Genomic DNA, 19,778 nt, shown 5'->3' with positions numbered 1-19,778 from the left:
GCATGGATCCACATCAAGAAGAAATAGAAAAGCAACTGAAAGTGAGCATAAATTTAGCAACGTGCAAAAAGGATTTTAAGGAGAAAATATTCATTTTCAAATCCAAAACATATCAGCTAAAACAGGATGCAATTTAAAATTTTGCCAATCATGGCTGGTCAAATAGCTCAGCGGATTAAAGCGCCTGCAAGCAGAGCGCAGCGACAGAGGTTCAATCCCCAGGCCTGCCATGCTGGCCCCGCCCCCAGGGCACACTGAGACGGTGATTGAGACTGGACCATGATGGTGCACGCCTGTAATCCTAGCTCTTGGGAGGCTGTAAACAGAAGAATCACTACGAGTCTGATCTAGTAGTGAGACCCTGAACACCCTGCAAACCCTTCTCGAAAAAAAAAAAATCTAAAATAAAATTAAATTTTGCCAAACAGAGCCCCACTTTGGGGGGCTTCTGTTATCAAACTCAGTGATGAGGAGAATCACACCCTCTGCACCAGTCTGAGGAAAGAACGGCTATGCTGGAAGATCTTTTTGGAAAGTTACATGACAACATGCCAGAAACATGTGGCGCATGTGTGTGCAAGCACTCAGCCCCATGCAGTCACATAAATGCAGTTACATTCCCAGGAATCCATCTGAAGATTCTTCACGGATGTGAGCAAATTTGAGAAGACTTAACTAGAACCTATGGATGTCTCCAACAGTGGTGGACTTGCTATAGCCATGCTGTAGAAAAGTAAGTGCTTTCTGGCTGCAGTGACTGATTTGTCAAACTGACATTTCCACTTTACTATAAACTGGTCAGGGTGGCCGAGACTCTTGTGCCCAACCTGCACATCTGGGCACCGACAAGCTCAACACATGCCATCCACGACTCAGCCACAGTCACTGCAATTGCTGCTTTACACCGGTTGTCTTTGTTGTCAAAAGCTTGGAGACACCAACACGAGGAGATGGACACATGCGGGGCAGTGTGCGTGCGTGCATGCATGCGTGCGCGCGCGTGTGTGTGTGTGTGTGTGTGTGTGTGTGTTCTGTTCCTTTCTCAGGCTGCAAAAATCAGGACAGGATATTCTGGATATGATTTATGCAAGAAACAAGTTAAGTGGCCCTGCTCGCCAAGAAAGCCCACAGATTCCAGAGTGGAAACACATTGGTTTGGATTTAAGATAAAGGGTTCGGGTATGCATCGTTTTAAATAATTTCCCATGTTAACTGGCTTTTAAAATAATAAGCACCTATAATTCTCCAGCATATCAAATAAACAAAGAGCTGCTAAAAACATGATAGGAATAACTGACAGACAGGGAGAGATAGCACCAGCACATGACATTTAAAAACATTAGAAATGAAATATACACTATTCTCACCTCTCTGTGAAGTGTGCTGTCATTACATAAACTAAATACAAGTCCAAAAAAAGTGTCACAAGATCCTCAAAGTCCCTCCAAGATAATGACTAGCAGATGGTTTTATGTTTTTCATTTTCATTTTGTAGAGTTTGTAAAGTTTTCTCTGACTTCCTTCCATAATCAAAATAACTGAAGTTTTCTTTTAATAATTAAAACTTTTGTGGGGAATTCTACTGGAGACAGTATCAAAAAGGGATTGTGACAAGTCCATGGTCGTTCCATAAGATAAATATTCATTCAGACATTCTGCTGAGAACACTCAATAGTCCTACAGAATAAGCCTTGGAATGATGGGATGAATTTCCTTGGTGGAATATGCCACAAGGGAGTAAGGAGCCCATGACACCCTGGTCACCTTGGCTTAAGTGACATCCAGGGAGGAAGGCGGGTGGGACACAGCTGGGGGAAGCTCTGAAGGTGGGGAGGGGCGACACCTGTGATCCTACCAATTTGGAGGCCTGTCCCAAGTCCCTGGCCTCCACCAAGCCTCCTGACTCCACTCCCCAAGTACGGGAGACAACGGGTCACCAGAGTTCCTGCACGATGTTAGATTTTATTGGTGCCAGCGGGGGCAGCAGTGGGGTGGCGACGCAGCAGAGTAGCAGAAATAAAAGGGAGGGCGGACCTTTATTAACTCTGAAGACAGGGAGAGGATCGAGAACAGAGATACAGGCAGATCCTCTGACCTGAGACAGGGAGGCCGAGACTTTATGGACTTGTGTTAGGGGCGGAGTTTGAGGGGCAGGTTCAGTGATGTCTAAGGAGCTAATTGGGACTCCCGTGTGTGCGCTGGAAAGGTAAGAGGAAGTTGTACCCAGAGCTGGAGCGGGGAAGGAGGAGGAAGAGGTCACTGGGAAGGTAAACTGGTATTTTGGGGATTCAGCCGTGTTGGATCAGGGCCATGATAATTTAGGAGTCTGTACTCGGGCTGGAACCTATCACTCGGCCTCATTTTTTTCTTTGTCACATTTTTTCTGACCCAGCTTGAAACACATGAACTGGGGAAATCTGCCTGAATTGAGAGATCGAACCACCAGGAGGCAGCACAAAGCCACAGCTTTGTCTAAAAATCAGCTCTTGAGGGCTGGCCAGACAGTTCAGTGGATTAAAGCACCTGCTTAGGCAGATGCAGGGGTCAGAGGTTCAATCCCTGGCCTGCTGTGTCGGCCCCGCCCCTGGGGTGCCCTGAGATGGCATGCTGAGACTGTGCATGGTGGCATGTATGCCTGTAATCCCAGCACTTGGGAGGCTGAAAACAGGAGAATCGCTACAAGTCCAACCTGTGTAGTGAGACCCTGTAGACCCTGTACTAAATACAAAAAAGAGAAAAAAAAAATCAGCTCTTCGTTTTGCTTGAAGCAGGGGTTTCACTATGCGGCCCAGGCTGGCTTCAAACTCAGTACCCTCCTCCCTCAGCTTCCTAAGTGCATAACTAGGATTACAGATGCACACCATTGTGCCAACAAAATCACGTGACTTTACTCAGTTGGTCTCCCCCTCCCAATCCTATCTGTATTTTAGATTCATCTGGGGGAACTTTTGTTTGTTTTGAAACAAAGTCTGGCCATGCTACCCAAGCTGGCTTTAAACTCCCGGGACCTTGAACTCTCGGGCTCACATAACCCTCCTGCCTCAGGGTCCCAGGTCACTGGGACTATCACTACATACCACCGCACCTGGCCTTACAGGTATGTGAGCCACGCGCGAAGCCAGTGGCACTATCTCCCTCATGTGGGGCGCAGGGCTAGCTATTTAGTTTCTTGAATGACTCTGGCAAGCCAGGAGTTGATGGGAAACACTGATGAACAACACTACATGTCTCAAGCCTGGGAAGCCACCAGTCATAGTGGAACATGCCTTTAATCCCAGCTATGTGAAAAGCTGACACAATCTTGGCATTCAGTGAGACCTTGTCTCAAAATAAAAAATAAAAAGGGACAGAGGTATAGTTCAGAGGTGGAGAGTGCCGGACTCAATTCCTAGTACCACAAAACCAAAGCACAAACACTGTGAAGGCTTTTAGGATCACTTGGCCTTGCTCCTTTGCTCCCATTTTCCAGCTCCTGGAGGAACAGAAGTGTTTCCTTCTCTTCTCCAGGGTGCAAGTATTGCAGGCTGACCTGTAGAAATGAGCTGGACAACAGTCCCAGCTGTGTACGTGCTAAATTTAGGGACGGTGTCTTCCAGGCAGCCAGAGGAGGGAGAGAGAAAGTGAGAAGAGCCCTGTCTAGGACTTCCTGGGGATGAAGCCAGGTGGGAGACTGGTTGCATTTCACTGGCCCATGAATGGCGAGGCAAATTCCAAGCCAAAAGATCAGCATACGTCATGGGCACCAGTGAGGCCCCTAATACTGGGAAGCCATGGGAGGTGCCACTGGGGTGACTGATGGGAGTGCAAGGGTACTACATCCAGTCAGAGGAAACAGGGCCTTTTATGAAATAAATGTTCTGGGTTTTAGCCTGGGGGTGGTGGGGTTCAGCTTGGGAATAACATGGGCCAACTGGGTCCTAGGAAGATGCGCTGCCCTGTCCTACCCTATCTCCTCTGTTCCCCTCTTCTTCCCCTTCCAACCTCCCTTCAAAATTCCCCTCCCCCCCCCACTGAAGATGAAACCCAGGGTCATGTGCATGCCGGGCAAGGGCTCTACCACTAAGCTATACCCCTAACACTGTCATTGTTCATTCCTCTGCTTCACTTGCATCTTTGTAGACCAATTCTGTCTTATGATCAGTTATAAATGTCACGTAGGTTTAGTCACTAGGTGACGGCTTCCTGTCTGTGAACTGAAAAACATGTATGAGCCCATGATCAATCATGGACTTTTTTTCACATGTGCATTATTTTATTGAAGAGACATAGAAAAATATCATAAATTTTCAAGATGCACATATTTCTCCAAAACTCATATGAATGCTGAATATCCCAATTTTTACTCAGGACCAATTGATGCATTATACAAACCCACATCTCTGAACTGTAGATCTGTTTACTGAAGAGATTTAGACAGAAGCAATGTGATTGGCCCTTGATCATCTTGTGACTTCTCATCTGTGTCACCTACGGGCCTGTCACTTATGATTTGTGGCCTGAGGAGCCAGCAGCAACATTAGCACTTGGTGCAACCACCTGTGGTTAGCAGAACTTTTATGTATGTATTTATTTATTTATTTGGTACTGGGGATCAAACTCATGACTCCTTACTCTTGCCAGGCAGGAGCTTATACCACTGAGCTATCTCCCTGGCCCTAGAGATTCTATAATTGAAATTTGAACTGCATTTTGGAATTATTTGCCTCCCTGGTGTTGTTTATATACTCAATAACAATAGAAATGTGTGCACATTGAAACTGCACAAATTGAGAGCTGCATTTATGTATGCAAGTGTACTTAGTGTGTGCACAATTTGTATGTATTATGTACATATAATACAAACATCATTTATGTGCTATGTACATACTAAACGAATAGTCATGGGTCACTTGATGGAATACATGCTAAGAAACATGGGATTGTGTTGAGTGAACCTTACTGGTTGGCACTCTGCCACACACAGACACCGAGGCCTCAGATGCAGCCTGGCATGCCCAGTCCAGAGCTCCGCAGTGTGTCCCTTCACCGACATTGTGGGCAGCTGTGCATAGTGATGCATGCGTGGGCACTGAACACTCCTAACCATAGACACAGGACAGGGAAGCCTGGGGTCGAAGCTGAGAAGCAGAGTCCATTGTGGACCATCATGTGGATGGAGCTTCCAGGGTGGAGCTGCCCCAGGTGAGTCCATGACTGAGTGGCCAGTGAATGTGAAGGTCAAGGTGAAGGTCAAGGACACAACTATCCACTTGCTGACCTTGTTTAAATTTTTTTCTTCAATTATAAATTAATTTTAGCTTAATTTTTTTAACTTTATAAACCTTTACATGTTAAAAAAAAAACTCTTTGGTTCTTGTAATAACAGTGTAAAACACAAAGTGAGACCAGATATGATGCAAAGGCCAATGATGGCACGACTCTGAGAAGCTGTGACAGGTGGGTCACAAGTTTGGGCCCTTGGCAATTTAAGTGATTTAGCAAGACCCTGACTCAAATTGATTCAAAAAGAGGTGGAGACATAGCTCAGTGTGAAGGACCTGGGGTCAACACCAGCGTCACACACACACAGAGCAAAGAAGCTATGACCAAAACCAAACATACAGCTGTACATTTTCTTTCTTTGTATTCTTATCCTATATACTTTTTTCCTACATTTTAAATTTCTATTTACTTTTCAAACATTGTGTTGAAAAGTAAGATACAAACATCACACACATTAGCCTCAGTCTCCACAGGGTCAAGGCTATCAATACTCTCCCCCATATTTTGTCCCACTAGAGGGCCTGTAGGAGTGGTGACACACACAGAGCTGCCACCTCTTCTAATAACAAGAGCTTCTTCTGGAAGCTTCTCCAAAGACCTGGCTGGGGCTATTTTTAAGTAGAAAGAGCATATTCTAAAATAATGATAAAATTATAGAACAGTATAGAAAATTCACAAACCAGTAACAGCATCATGCATCATCAAGTATTGTGCATAATTGTACTTTCTGTACTTTTATATGGCTGTAAAGGGAGTAGGCTTGTTTACGCCAGCAACACCACAAACACAATAGCAATACATCATGGCATAATATGAGGAGGGCTGTGATGTCACTAGGCGTCACATTTTCCAGTTACATTACAACTTTTTTAAGCAAGGTCTTGCTATGTAGCCAAACTTGCCTTGGACTCATGGTGAACCTCCTGCCTCAGCCTCCTAAGTGCTAAGCTTAGAAGTGTGCACTACCACACCCAGATTTCTATTACGATCTTACAGGACCACTGTCATTTAAACAGTAGTACATCTGTTACCTGAAATATTATACAGCGTATCTGTCTTTCTTCCCCTCCCCTTTCTCCCTCTCTCTCCAGAAGTTGTGAAAAACTGGCCATAACAAGGACAAAATCTATAACTTTAGACTGCTACCGAAATGTAAAATACTACCACTACTTTCCAAAAACAGTTGGGACATTTCTAATAAAACGAAACATAATCCTAAGGCCCAGCTATTCCACTTGTAAGGTCCTCAGGAAAAACAATAGCAAATGTCTGCACAAAGACTTCCGTATGAATGTTCAGTGCACTTTTTATTTATAATATCCATGATGTGGAAGTGGCCCCGTTGTACACCAGTGGGCAAGTGGATAAACTGTGCCTTGTCCATGCCAGAGAACTTGACTCAGCCATGGGAAAGCTCTTGGGTGACAGCTGTAGGGCAGATTACATGGGCATCCGTGTTTGCCTAGCACCATCTGACTTTGAATGGAAATTGTATGCACCCTAACACCAAATTATATGTCAGTCGGGTTAGCTTTTAAAAGTCCACTGTCCCAGCATGACTTCATTTGCTCAAAAACGACTTGACAAGGGGACAAAGAGATGGAAGGAGGAGAAAGGGGACAGGTAGGAGATGAAAAAAGACTTAAGATGTATTAAGTACATGCACCAAGTCCCCACAAGAACACAATTATTATGTGACGGGAAAATAACTTCTGGTTTGTTAGTCAGGTTGGTTGAGTTCCTGTCTGAAGTGTGGCTACAAGGACAAAGGAGGTGAAGAGGACAAAAAGTTCATTGAGAGAAAGCTCCTGGGAGATAGGAGGGGTCCTGAAAGTGGGCTGCCACTGAGGCTGTTGGACCAGGCATCACTTACACATAAAACCAGTTTGTGTAACTAGGGGTTGAGCTACAATCAACCTGTAGCATTACGAGTATAGTAGCTTAGCTAATATGGATCCAATCGTGACACAAATCGCATTAACTTTAGCTTATCTCCAGCTTCTAAAGTATATAGGAAGAGCGAAGGCATGTTGGAGACACCATGGGAGTCTGGGTCAGGGCAGCCCGGTCAGCCATCCATGCACCTGCCACCTTCTCTAGGCTTACTCCTAGGTGGTGCCGATTGTAGCACAATCTCCAGCTGCTGTCCTGTGTCCCCAGGGAGGTTGCAAGCCTGGCTCTCTTCCAGTCCATCGCCAGTCACAATTCTGACAGTTCTCGTCTTCTGCACTGCCTCCTTTAGCTTAGAAGTCTAGACTCACCCTCCTTATGCCAACACCAGGCCCATTCATAGCCCCAGTGAGACTCCTCAGGGGTGGGTGATGGCTCTGAAGGGTGGGGTGTAAGTCTGCCTCCCTGTGCCCCTGCTTCTGCTCCCAAGTCCCCCACAACTCCCCAAGCTCTGCAGCATGCTTCCAAACAGCCTGCCTGTGGAAACCCTAGTAACTGAATGGATGGTTGGACAGCACTCCAGACCATGATTGGAGGCCTGAGACCTCACAAAGAAAAGTTTTGGTGCTAAGAGGTGGCTCCTTCTCTGTTCCCTCTGCCTTGTCTTCCCAGCTACCACCCACAGGGACTCCAGAGAAAGTAGCTCTAACCAAACTCCACTTCCCAGAGCCCAGAGACACCCAGCACACAGTCTTCCTGGGTGAAGATCTCTGTCTCTGTCCCCTCCCACCACCATTCCAGGGCCCCCAGCTCCTGCACTAGAATCTTCTGTGGTTCAGGGGTAGACTTGGGTTTCCCCACAGCTGCCCAGTGTGCACACAGCCAGAGAATCCGACAGGCTAACATTCAGCGAGACACACAAGCCTCATCTGCATGCTAGAAAGATGCCAGCTTCCACCTACCCACGAGGACCACCTCCTCCTCTGAGGGGATTTCATGGGCCTGCATCACTTCTTCAGTTTTAATATCTGTTCTGTTTTCCCTTGAAGGCACTCTTCCTGGGGCCTAATCCGGCCTAAGAAAGAGATAAACCACCCGCACGCTGAGCTGTTCAGCGGACACTCGACTTCCCAGAGTCAACTCAGATTTGTGCTTTGAAAACCCCATATTCACCAATAAGAAGGCCACCTCCACTTGTGGCCACAGAAGGAAATGCTTTCCTATTTCCAGTAGCCATTTAGTAGCTATAAGCTAGAATGTCACATGACAGACACGATGCCTTGAAGTAAACTTTCAATGGGTTCACGTTTTTTAAGTTCCCTATGTAAATTATTAGCACAACCAGGCTTGGGAAGCACAGGATTGGGATCTGGCTAGACTCTCCTGCTCTGTGGCTCTCAGCAGTGTGGGCAGGAGCACCAAGATTCACAGGAAGCATCCAGCTCAAAGGATGTCACATTTTCACCATTTGTCACTGGCGCAAGGTGCACCTTTGGCAGAGCTGGTGATGAAAGTGGGAGATGCCGGTAGAACAGTAGCTCTCATGGTCCTGTGTGTCCCAGGAGAAGCTGGAGTTGTAGCAAATGGTCCCAGGTTTCATGTCCAGAGGAGAAGGTGCTAGGTTGCACATCCAGAGCCTTATGCTGCTCTGTATCTCCTTCCCATTGCAGGTGAAAGACAGGCCAGGGAAGCGCCCCTTTGTATCCTTCCAGGAGAGCAGCCACAGTGGTTCCAGTGGCCTAGAAAAACACAGCAGGGATGACAGTCCTGTTCAAATTTCACTGTAACAAATACAGTGGGGGAATCAACATGGGGGAGTCACTGGCAAACCCTAGGGAAACCCGCTTCTTTCATGGATCCTGGAGAACTGGGTAGAAAGTGCTCAGGACCTCAGTGCCTTTCACTGATGGCCAGAGACTGGGTTTTCCTGCTATAAACTGCAGCATTCTGGGGCCCTCAATGCTACTGGGGTGTCAGGAGGGCGGTGGGGGTGGTGAGAGAGCTACCCAAGGGAGTGGAAGATGAGCAGGCCTGAGACCATCAAGCTCCACTGGGCCTACTTAAAGCCCTTGAACTCAGCGCCAAGGTGAGCATGTTTCCTCCAGACATATCCAGTCCTACTCCTGCAGGTGGCAGTAGAGAGCAAAAAACCTGCCCTTGGCCAGGTTGCCACTTTCTGGATAAGCCCAAGGAAGGACGTGAGGGAGGAGCTATGGGCTGAGAGAGAGACTGGTAACAAAACAAAAAATGATGGGACTGAAAAGTATGCTATGTGAACAGGTGTGGATGTAAATTGAAGTTGGTAACATGACCCAACTTCTCCAATCCTCTTTTTTCCTCATTTGCAATATGGGCATCAAAGGACCCCTCCAGCCCTGGTGATGGCAGGTGTGCTCGGGGGGGGGGGGGTGCGCACAGTGGGTTAAAGGGGTTCTGGTGCACCCACGTTGCCCGGAGCACTCCCAGGCAGCACTAAGCGAGGGTTTGCAGCTGCTGCACTCTGCCTAGTCCTCTCTCCTCACCTCCAACCTGGCCTTTCCCTGCACCCTAGGCGTCTCCAGACTTCTCAGCGACATCCATCTATTAACTGTGCTTCTTCGGGGCTGCGGCCTCCGTTGCAGCGAGAACATTCCCACCAGTGTATAAGCAAGCTTAAGCCTGCCTCATCTCTCTTGAAACACTGAGCCAAACCTGGACCTTCTCACATCTCCCAGGCCAAGCCATCTTCCTGTGCTGGGAGAGCAAGCAAGGCGTTTTACCTTCTGTGCCTACAATTGGAACTTTGTTGTTGGGCTGATTCTGCCCTTACCAAACCATGGTCTACCAGAGCCAGCTGCCTGCTGGGCATGACTGCCCAGGCATCTCACATGTATGTGGAGATCTAGCTTCAAAGTGGGGCTTCTCTTCTGACAGACTGAGAAAGATGACACTCATTTCTGTTCTGTGAATTTCCACTCCCTGGTTACTTCTAACAAGCTGGGGTGCATGGGTGGACAGGTGTGTGATGGAAGAAAACTGCTCTGAACACCAGCAAAGACCCAACTTGTTTTCCCTATTCAGAAGCCCCCAAGCCCCTGCACATGGTTGCCATAAATTCTCAAAAGAGCGAGCTACACTGCAATCTGCTCCTTCTCTGGGGTTCTGCTGTTGTGCAGCTGCAGCTACACCCCTCTCTGTCATTTGCTCCTTCCCCTCAAGTGAGGCAGCACTGCAGTCCCCTCTCCCTGCCCTCCCTATAGGCTCTACTGGGGCCTGTGGGTATCTGGGTTACAGAACTGCACAGATCTGGATTCTACACCTGTCTGACTGCACAGCGCTTCTCCTGTCCCTTTCTATCTATGAGCCTCATTTTCCTCATCTGTAAACTTGAGGTGACCATAATTCCTCAGAGACCATGCAAATTAATGAGTGGGTGCATTCACATGCTCAGTATAAGATTCCCTGATGTCATCCTGACCCGATTCTACTTCTTAAAACCTTGCTCTCCCCAGAGCTCCAATGATGCTACTGACCGCCTCTTCCCCCCAGTGTCCCCAGAACTGGATAACACTCGTTATGGACCAAGCAAATCTTCCACATTTCACTTGACAGACCTTTCATCGTAGACATTGTTAATAGTGCCCACCCAACATGTGGGAATATTAAGGAGCAGAGAAGTCAGTAAAAGCCCAGGAACATTCGGTTCACAAGGGACAGAACCAGTATTCAAATTCAAACATCTTGGTTCACATCTTTATGCTATTTTCCACCCCTCCATTCTTCCTCTGGTTCTCTGAGGCAGGGATCTTCTGAAGCAGGCTACAGACTGGTGCTGGTTCTGGTCCATGGGCCGGTAGGAATCAGCCACATAACAGGTGGTGAGCCCAGGCAAGGGAAGCTGCGTCGTATTTGCAGTGGCTCCCCATCTCTCGAATTGCTGCCTGAACCCCACCTCCCATCAGATCAGTAGCAGCATTAGATTCTCATAGGAACATGAACCACACTGTGAACTGTACACATGAGAGGTCTAGGTTGTGTGCTCCTTGGCATCACCCTGAGCCTTCTCCCCAAAGACTGTCCTCAATAAAACCTGTCCCTGGTGCCAAAACTGTTATGGACCACAGTTCTTTGGCAGACAGGCTGGGTCTTTGGCTCCTCTTTCACAATTCCCTCCCTAATTAACTTATCCACATAGATTTGTGTGTTTATTTACCACACCTCAGTGCCCAACCTGCCTCTCACTTGTACATTTGCCCTCAGTTTCCCCGGGCTGCTAGCCACCTCTTCCTGAGGTGTATCTTCGTTCCAAAGTCAGAGAGCCCAAAGTTATCTCAGGACCCTTCCACAACTTTGTGAGCACGTTTCTCTCACTCAGCCCTCCAGGGTAATTTCTGATGGGCTTGACAGTTTCCTGTATCAGAACCAAAGGCAAGACCCCATCTTTCTGCTGAAGCTGTCTCTCTGCTTCAAGCACAGGGGAAGCATATGAAACTCTCTCACAGATCATTCTTTCTTCATATTTGTTTCTCTTCAGGGAACAGTTACACATTGCTTCCCACCCTTGCCTCACATCCTCTCTCTGTACACCTCAGCCCACCTCTCTGGACAGAGCCGCTTCCCAACTGTCTCTTAGATTCTCCACAGCCTCCACATTCCAATGGCCCAACTGTCATCCAGGTCAATTCTTCCCTATGAGACCGCCACAGCAGCTAATCTGCCATTTCCTCTGCTATTGACTTGAATAATATAACACATGACAATTTAAAAATTCATATATGCCCAGAATATAGCCATGGGATACCTTTCTTTCAGAGGGAAGGTTGTGATGAGAAAAGTTATTGATAAAGGAAGGACTTTTGTGTTCAGCTTCAAGATGGCTGCTTGATCACCGTCTCCTAGTTTTCATGTCTTTATGTAGTTTCTTGCCACACTGTTTCAAGGTTAGTCTGTGTGACCATGAAATATGGCAGAAGTGATGGCATACCACATGCAAGGTTAGATTATAGATGCTAGTGGGACCTTGGCCCACAACATCCCCTGGAAAAATGGCTATGAGGGGCAGAGACACCAATTTTGTAAGGTCTCTCGGGCACCCTATGAGGTGAGGAAGAGCTGAGTTGTTCTGTAGAAAACCAAGTCTCATCAACCATATTGCTTGAAAGAAGATCCCCTACCTAGGTCAAGCCATTAGCTGACTACATTCCTGGAAGTAATATGACCCAGCCTCATGAGACCCTGAGGCAGACTCACTGAGTTCAGTTGCTCATGGCTTCCTGGCCCTCACAAACCATGTGAAATAGGTGTTTTCTACTTTAAACACAAGATTAGGGGGTAACCTGTCATGCATCAATAGATAACTAATACAGAAAACATAGTTCATTTGTTTATTTCAGCATTTAATACACAAGTCATATGAGCTGCTGTTTGGGTCAGGTCGTACTCTAGATGGAGGAGTGAACAAAACAAGACTCCTTGCTATCACAGAGTTTTTACCCTAGATGTGTTGGATGGTGATTAATATTATGCAGAAAAATCAGTGTGCTACTAAGGAAGGGATCTTTTGGCATGAAAGTGATATAAACAAGAGTAACCAAATGTCATGAGCACATAGGAAAGGCTTTATTGGGATTTCGCCTTGAGCTGCATGACTTCAGTGGCTGAAGAGAGCCAGCACTGACTGAGAAGCAAAATGCCCTCTCTCTAGAGGGGAAAACAATTTCCATAGTGAGGAGCATGGTTCCAAAAGGTGTTTTACTACTGCACAAGACTCAGTCCAATGAGTAGTGACTATCAACTTGTCCTAAGATTATTTGAGTTCTTGTGGCTGGCACTTTCATCCCATGCAAACATCCCAGACTTATGGCCTTGGCCCTGGATAAAGCTAAGAGACCTTAGGTGCTGTAGTTGCTGAAGGAGCACGAGAGTAGGGGTAGGATGGGGGTCAGAGAGACGGCTCAGTAGAATAAGCGCTTCCCTGGCAAGCACAAGGGTCTGAGTTCAATCTCCGGTTCAAAAGAAAAAAGAGTAGGGATAGGAAAAAGAAGAGAGAAAGAAAAAGAAAACACACAGCAAAGGGCACTCAACATGTCTATGTAAAGAACCCAGTAGAAGCTTACTGCTGCATCTCACACAGCTCTCAAAGTTTCCAGGGGGAGGATGGTGAGAAGATGGAGAAATAAAAATAAGAGTCAGGAAGCTGAGATCAGGTAGAGTCCTCTCTCTGGCTGGGAGGATTGTTGTGAGTTTGAGATTAGCCTGGGCTACAAAGTGAGCTCAAGGCCAGCCTGAACTGCATAGTGAGACCCTGTCTCAAAAAAAAAACTCTGAAAGGTACAATAGATACTGGGAAAGAAAACTGTTCAAAGGGAAAGAATAACTGAGATGAGGGAAAGAAGAAAAGAAAAAAGAAGGAAGATGAAATACGTATATAATACATGATATATATGTTATATATATATATCATATATAATATATGTTATATATATTAGCTTGGATAATTACTCTACTGCTGATTTCTCCTGGTCTATTAAAAGGAGCAGTTAATACAATTCAATATTTTGTGTAGAAGAAAAACCCATATTCTGTATTCAGTAAGAAGAAGCTGTAACATAACCTTCCCTGCCTGAAGAGGAGCCACCTATGCAAACAGAGACACCTCCAATTATGGGAACTGAGATTATTTTTGAAAGAAAGACAAAAGATGTGAAGGAAGCAAATTCATTAGTTTGTCTGGAGGATGAAGGCAACTACACTAGGGAAGTTAGCTAATGTGGCTTGCCAGGAAGATGAACATTACCATAACCATTGTTGTTGAAGAAAAGAAAAGGGAACACTAACATTTTTGCACCTCATGTCCCGAAAGTTGTATAGCATGCATCCGCCAACATGCAGTCAGTCCTGCCACAGCATCATAAAAGGGTGTAATGGTTTTATGTAGAGTATGTGGCATATGTAGCCATTGTAGAGGGCCCTGAGACTGCCAAAGAACCCCAATGGACATATGTTGAATTTGAAAAATAATTAGAAACACTGACAAAGATAGGTCAACTCTGGAGAGTTGAGCATTAGAGAGAACCAGCTTAACCTTGTGCAAGGCAGTTTTAGCCTCTGATGTAAGTATTTTGGAGAGGTGGGGGCTGGGTCCCCCTTGAGAATGTCAAAGACAGAAACTAAATCATGAGTTGTTAGCTTAACAGCTAGGCAGAGTCACTTAATATTACCAAGTAAAGTCTGAAAACCAGGGTTGCAAGATGATTAACCTGGATCTAAACAGTTCAGTGTACAACATGTATTTGTTTGATAATATGAAACAGGTTCCATGTTTTGCACTTTTTCAGAGGTCAGCACTATGCCTGCACTATTCAGGGCATTTTCTAATTGAACAAATACTTAGGGCAAGGTGGATGAGGATTCATGTTCTAGAAAAATGTCATCCATGTAATAGATAAGGTACTCAGATGGATGAGGATGGCAGACTGACATAATAGCTGCAGTTACAAACTCTTAATGTAGGGTCAACTATTTGTCATTCTCCGTGGCAGACAACACCATTGGAAATGACACATAGGGGCCTGATGATTAATAGAAGGTAAACTAAAGGCAAAATGTTTTTATCTTGAGGCTAGAGAAGAATATTAAAAAAGTCATCATAAGGAAAATATGTAAAGGAATAGTTACACGACTGGGAAATTCTGGTTCAAGTGCTTCTATACATTTCATCATGTGATTTACAGCCTGAAAATTCTGTAGTAATCTCCATTACAAAAATTGGGGTATCCCAAGGGCTTTTGGAGGATTTTATGTACCCTACCATCATCTGCTCATTAATCAGTGTATGAGGTGCTGTAAGCTTCTCCTGAGGGGCCATTGATCAACCCAAACAAGGTCATCAGATATCCAAGTATCCAGAGAAGAGATCAAGGCCCCTTCTAACTGTGAAGGCAAGCAGCCTATATCAAAATAGTCCTTTCTAGAAATAACTGGAGGAGGTTCTTTCCTTCCTTGCTTGTTCTGACCAAGCCTTTGAGTGAGAAGGAAATCTTGTTGCAACATCTGATGAGTCACCAAAGAGTTTGGGCTGAGCAAAAAATGCCCCCATCTACCATAATACATCACAACCCCATAGACTGACTGGTATATGGGGGAGGACATGAAGTGAAATATGTGTAGAATGGCCTTCTGCATCCTTCCAAGTTAACCATGTAGCACTTCTACTAGGGAACTTTGCCCTCCAGCTCTGCATTTGCCACCTCCGGAGGCTTTGCCATAGTTATGGTGTCAGGCAATAACTGAAACATCCACACCTGTGTCTAGAAGCCCTTTAAATGCCTTTCCTACAATAATCAATTCCATCTCAGGACAATCTTGTTTAATCTGTTGAACTCAATACATATCAGAGGACCCAAAACCCTTGGATACCCTTTCCCAATTTTTGTCAAGGGAAGAAAGACCAATTGAGTAATATGAATCTGGTGTGACTTGATTCATCAATAACCTTGCTTTCTCCTGTCTCATCAGCACTGATGACACCTGGAGACCTTTTAAAGTGAGAATTCTGTGGCCTACCAGGATACTCACTGTTACATGAGGCAAAGGTCCATATACTCCAATAGGAATAGCTTGGGTATCATTTTGGGAATTAGTATGAATCTGGAGGAGGGACTGAGGTCTAAGGCTCTGCTGTCTTTTATCACTCACCAGAGGTCAGAAATCTGCTTGGTGTTGGAGGGTAGGACTGGGGCGGAATTAGGGAAAGTGTCTCCACTGTTTGGCAGGGCCAGAGCAGAGCCTGTGGGGAGTTTCCCAAAATAGGTCAGCATTTCACATGAGTTTTAGATCTACACTCACTTGCCCAATGATACCCTCATCTGTACCTTGTACAGACACCAGGTTTTGTTAAAGGAACAGGTAACAGCCGTGCTGCCCTGACAGGTGCAGCAGAACTATTTCAGGCAAAATATCCTCTGCTTCTACAGCTGAAAGAAGCAACTCTCTTCCCTTCCCTTTCTCTAGGCTGTAGATGAATAACCTCAGTGATAGCTGCAGTTAAGGCAGCCCCCAGTACATAGGAGAGGCCAATGTCTGCACAAATACTAATCATCTCAGTCAGTATAGACCCCATTTTTTTTGTGGGCTCTCAAAGCCTCCTTACACCATTTGTTTGCACTTTTAAAGACCAACTGTTGAACTATTAGCTTGCTAACCTCTGTATTACCAATCATCTTCCACTAGCCTGTAACTTGTGTGCTGCAAAATTTGGAAAAGTTTCATCAGGACCCTTACAAATGTCAGTCAAATCAAGGGATGTCTCACCTATTGAAAGAAACCCCCTTCAAGCCCTTGTGACATTTACTTTAATCTTCTTATATACTTACAATTCAAAAGCAAGTTGATTATTTGTTGTAGCAAAGGCACCCTCTCCTATTAATATGTCCTTTATAATGGCTATATCATGAGCAGTATTGTATGCAGCCTGATCCCTCCACAACTCAACAAATTTTCTTTTTCACAACAAATAATCCCCTGGATTTAACTATGCTTTGGTTACTCCTTTCCAATCCTTTGAGACCATAATCTCTTGCTTTAAGAGCTCCATTAAACCTAGGGCAAAAGGGGCTATGGGACCATAGGTTGTCCCGAACCAGCGGGTCAGTCAACGAAGGTCACCTGGGAAAGGAGCGGGGAATAGAGCAGGGGACAAAGGACAGGAGATGAAAGAAATGGAGACAAGATAGGATTCTGATCAAGTCTCGTTTATTCAAAGGAAACTCTGGGTATATATAGTGGAGGCATAGGGAAATGACGTCTGTGGGTAAAAGGCAAGTAACTAGGCAACCGGGCTATGACAGGAAGTCCCACCTCTGGGGCATAGCAGACTTATGGGAAGTAGGTGGGGTAAGAAGAATTAGGAGCTTAGCTCAGCAGAGGTAGGGGAAGAGGAAGTTAGCATCGCTAATGACGCTGATGCACCAAGAGAATTTTATAGGTCAGAGGCACTCAGGTGACCATTAAGAGTCATGAGGTGGCAGTTTCACAGGACCCCGGAAACCCACTTGCAATAGGATTGGAGGCCTGGAGTTATTGAACCTCCCACAATAGGTAATGGCAGATATTTATTTATTTAGTTAGTTAGTTTGTTTATATTTTTTTAGGGAGGGGTCTACAGGATGTTCAGGGTCTCACTATTAGATCAGACTTGTAGTGATCCACCTGTTTACAGCCTCCCAAGAGCTGGGATTACAGGTGCACACCATCACGCCCAGTCTCAATTGTGTTCTCAGCATACCCCAGGGACGGAGACAGGGCTGGCACAGACCCCAGGGATTAAAGCTTGTAGGTGCTTTAATCAATGGCAGCTTTTTAAAATTCCTTTAGGAGGGCTGGCCAAATAGCTCAGGGGATTAAAATGCCTGCAAGCAGGCACAGGGGCCAAGGGTTTGATCCCTGGACCTGCTGTGCTGGCCCCACCCCTGAGGTGGGCTGAGATGACAATTGAGACTGGGCGTGGTGGTGCACACCTGAATACCAGCTCTTAGGAGGCTGTACAGAGTCAGATCACTATGAGCCTGATTTAGTAGTGAGACCCTAAACACCCTGTAGACTCTTCCCTAAAATACAGAAAAATAAAATAAAATAAAATTTCCCGGGGGTCTTGAAGCTTTATGATACATGTAATTTGTTGCAGGTTGTTGGGAGCTCAAAGTTCAATAGCAGGGATGAAATTTGGAAACTCTCCATAGGCTCCCCCACCCATCTGGCTTCCTTTAAGGAGAGAGAGAGAGAGAGAGAGAGAGAGAGAGAGAGAGAGAGAGAGAGTCTGTCCAATCTTAGAGAGGAGAAAGTTCCATCCTGTGGTGCTGCAAAACTTCTCTGAGCTGAAAAGGCAGAAATCTTCATCTGTGTCTCAACTTAATACAGTGGATATTGTAAAATAGAATTTGCCACAAAACACTCCTCCAATGAAGAAGGATTCTCTTCCCCACCACCACTCCTTCCTTGTCTAATTGAACAAAGTCAGAGGGTTTAAGCTCTGTGCGGTGGGGAGAGATTCTGTTCTGCCATCTTTTTCTACTTAGGACTTGGCCTTAACGCGGTACTTCCAGCCAAGTCTTTGGTAGTCATCTCAACAAGTGTATGACCATTAAAACACCCCTTAATGTAAATCCACAAAAGTAAATATAGCAATCAAGAATACAGTCAACAGTTCCATATACATTTGTGGTGCATAATGAGCTTTTTGCCCCAGGTTCAGCCACGAATAAAAATCAAGACACCTCTCTCCCTTTTGCTTCTCATGCGTTTATCTCTCTGGCCCTAGTGAACCTGTTTTATTATTTGCCCCAAAGTTTTGCACCTGATGATGTCAGTATCAATACAACTCTGATGTATATTGCTGCCACCAATGCACTTCTTCCCCTATTGTACGCACAATAGGAAGTGTTCCCTCATTCACTATTTCTTCTTACCCTGGTCTGTGTTCAGGCCCCATATGCTGCATCCCATGAAGTTTTCAAAGTTTCCAGGGGAAAGAGGGTGAGAGGATGGAGAAATAAAGCTAATAGACAGAAAGCTGAGGTCAGGTGGAGTCTTCTCTATGGCTGAGAGGAAAGAGACTGGACAAGGACTGCAAAGCAGTTATTTATACGCTCGGGAGGTTGATGTCAATTTCAACCTCTCTGCCTAGCAACTTTATGTGGTTCGCCCGAACACCTCACAGTCTCGGAACTGGAGCAACTTATTTTTGTGGCTTTTGTAGGGAGCTCTTTGTTCTCAGGTTGGCCTTGCCTCACCCTTGTAATTTTCTGCCTCAGTTGCTCCCTACAGCTTGCCCAAAGGTTAAGGCAGCAAAGGGGACAAACCCAATATGAAGGCAGAGATGCCAAGCCTGTTATCCTGCTCCAGTCACCCAGCAGACAGCTGAAGGTTCAAGTGAGGAGTCAGTACACTCAGTAAAATCAGCCTTCAGGTCTCTGGAAAGTAACCTAGGCAACTGTTATTGCATTGCACCTATCCAAGATAGTATGTGCAGCGCAGCTAATAGGAGACTAACAAGGCACTGTCCAGATCTCCAACATTAGTGAACTTTATTTGTTTTAGAGTCCCAACCTTATTTTATCCTACAAAGTTAGCAACTGCCCTGGCACATTTATTAATGAGATAATAATTAACCTAGTAATCTGTGATACCATCTGTCATTAATCACTTTTCATATATAAGTGGATCTATTTATATCCGTTTATCTCCTATTCTACTGGGCTATGTGTATACTCAGGGCCAATGCCATACTGGTTTAATTGCCATTGCTTTATAAATATATTTTGTTATCTGGTAGGGACAGTCTCCCATCTATGTCTTAATTTTCAGAATCAACTTGAATTTCACTAAAGAATTTGAGATTTCAGTGAAAGAAGTTATAAACATATTCTTTATAATAGCATACTAAGTCTTCCTAGCCATCAATGTACAGGTCTTCATTTATGAAAAGTTTAATAATTTCAGTAAAGATTTATAGTTTTCTCCATTAAGGTCATGAACTTCTTCATAGATTTGGTACAAAGATCTCTCTCTCTCTCTCTCTCTCTCTCTCTCTCTCTCTCTCTCTCTCTCTCTCACGCAGTACCAGGAATGAACTCAGGACCATGTGCTAG

At 45.3% G+C, this 19,778-nt stretch overlaps 1 long non-coding RNA gene across 1 annotated transcript in view; it reads right to left on the bottom strand.

Moving 5' to 3' along the window:
* Window positions 1-5,838: 5,838 nt before the first annotated feature.
* Window positions 5,839-19,778, bottom strand: part of LOC111815584 — a 17,003-nt gene continuing 3,063 nt past the window's right edge. The window contains exons 2-3 of the long non-coding RNA XR_002820256.1: window positions 16,484-16,489; window positions 5,839-5,850 (exon numbers count right to left, since the gene is read on the bottom strand). This is a non-coding gene — a long non-coding RNA (uncharacterized LOC111815584). The remainder of the gene's footprint in view (window positions 5,851-16,483; window positions 16,490-19,778) is intronic.

This window comes from Octodon degus, unplaced genomic scaffold (genome assembly GCF_000260255.1).
Source record: "Octodon degus isolate 3935 unplaced genomic scaffold, OctDeg1.0 scaffold00018, whole genome shotgun sequence".
NCBI lineage: Eukaryota > Metazoa > Chordata > Mammalia > Rodentia > Octodontidae > Octodon > Octodon degus.
The sequence above is the reverse complement of the archived record's forward strand: the minus strand, read 5'-3'. Positions and strand labels throughout refer to the sequence as shown.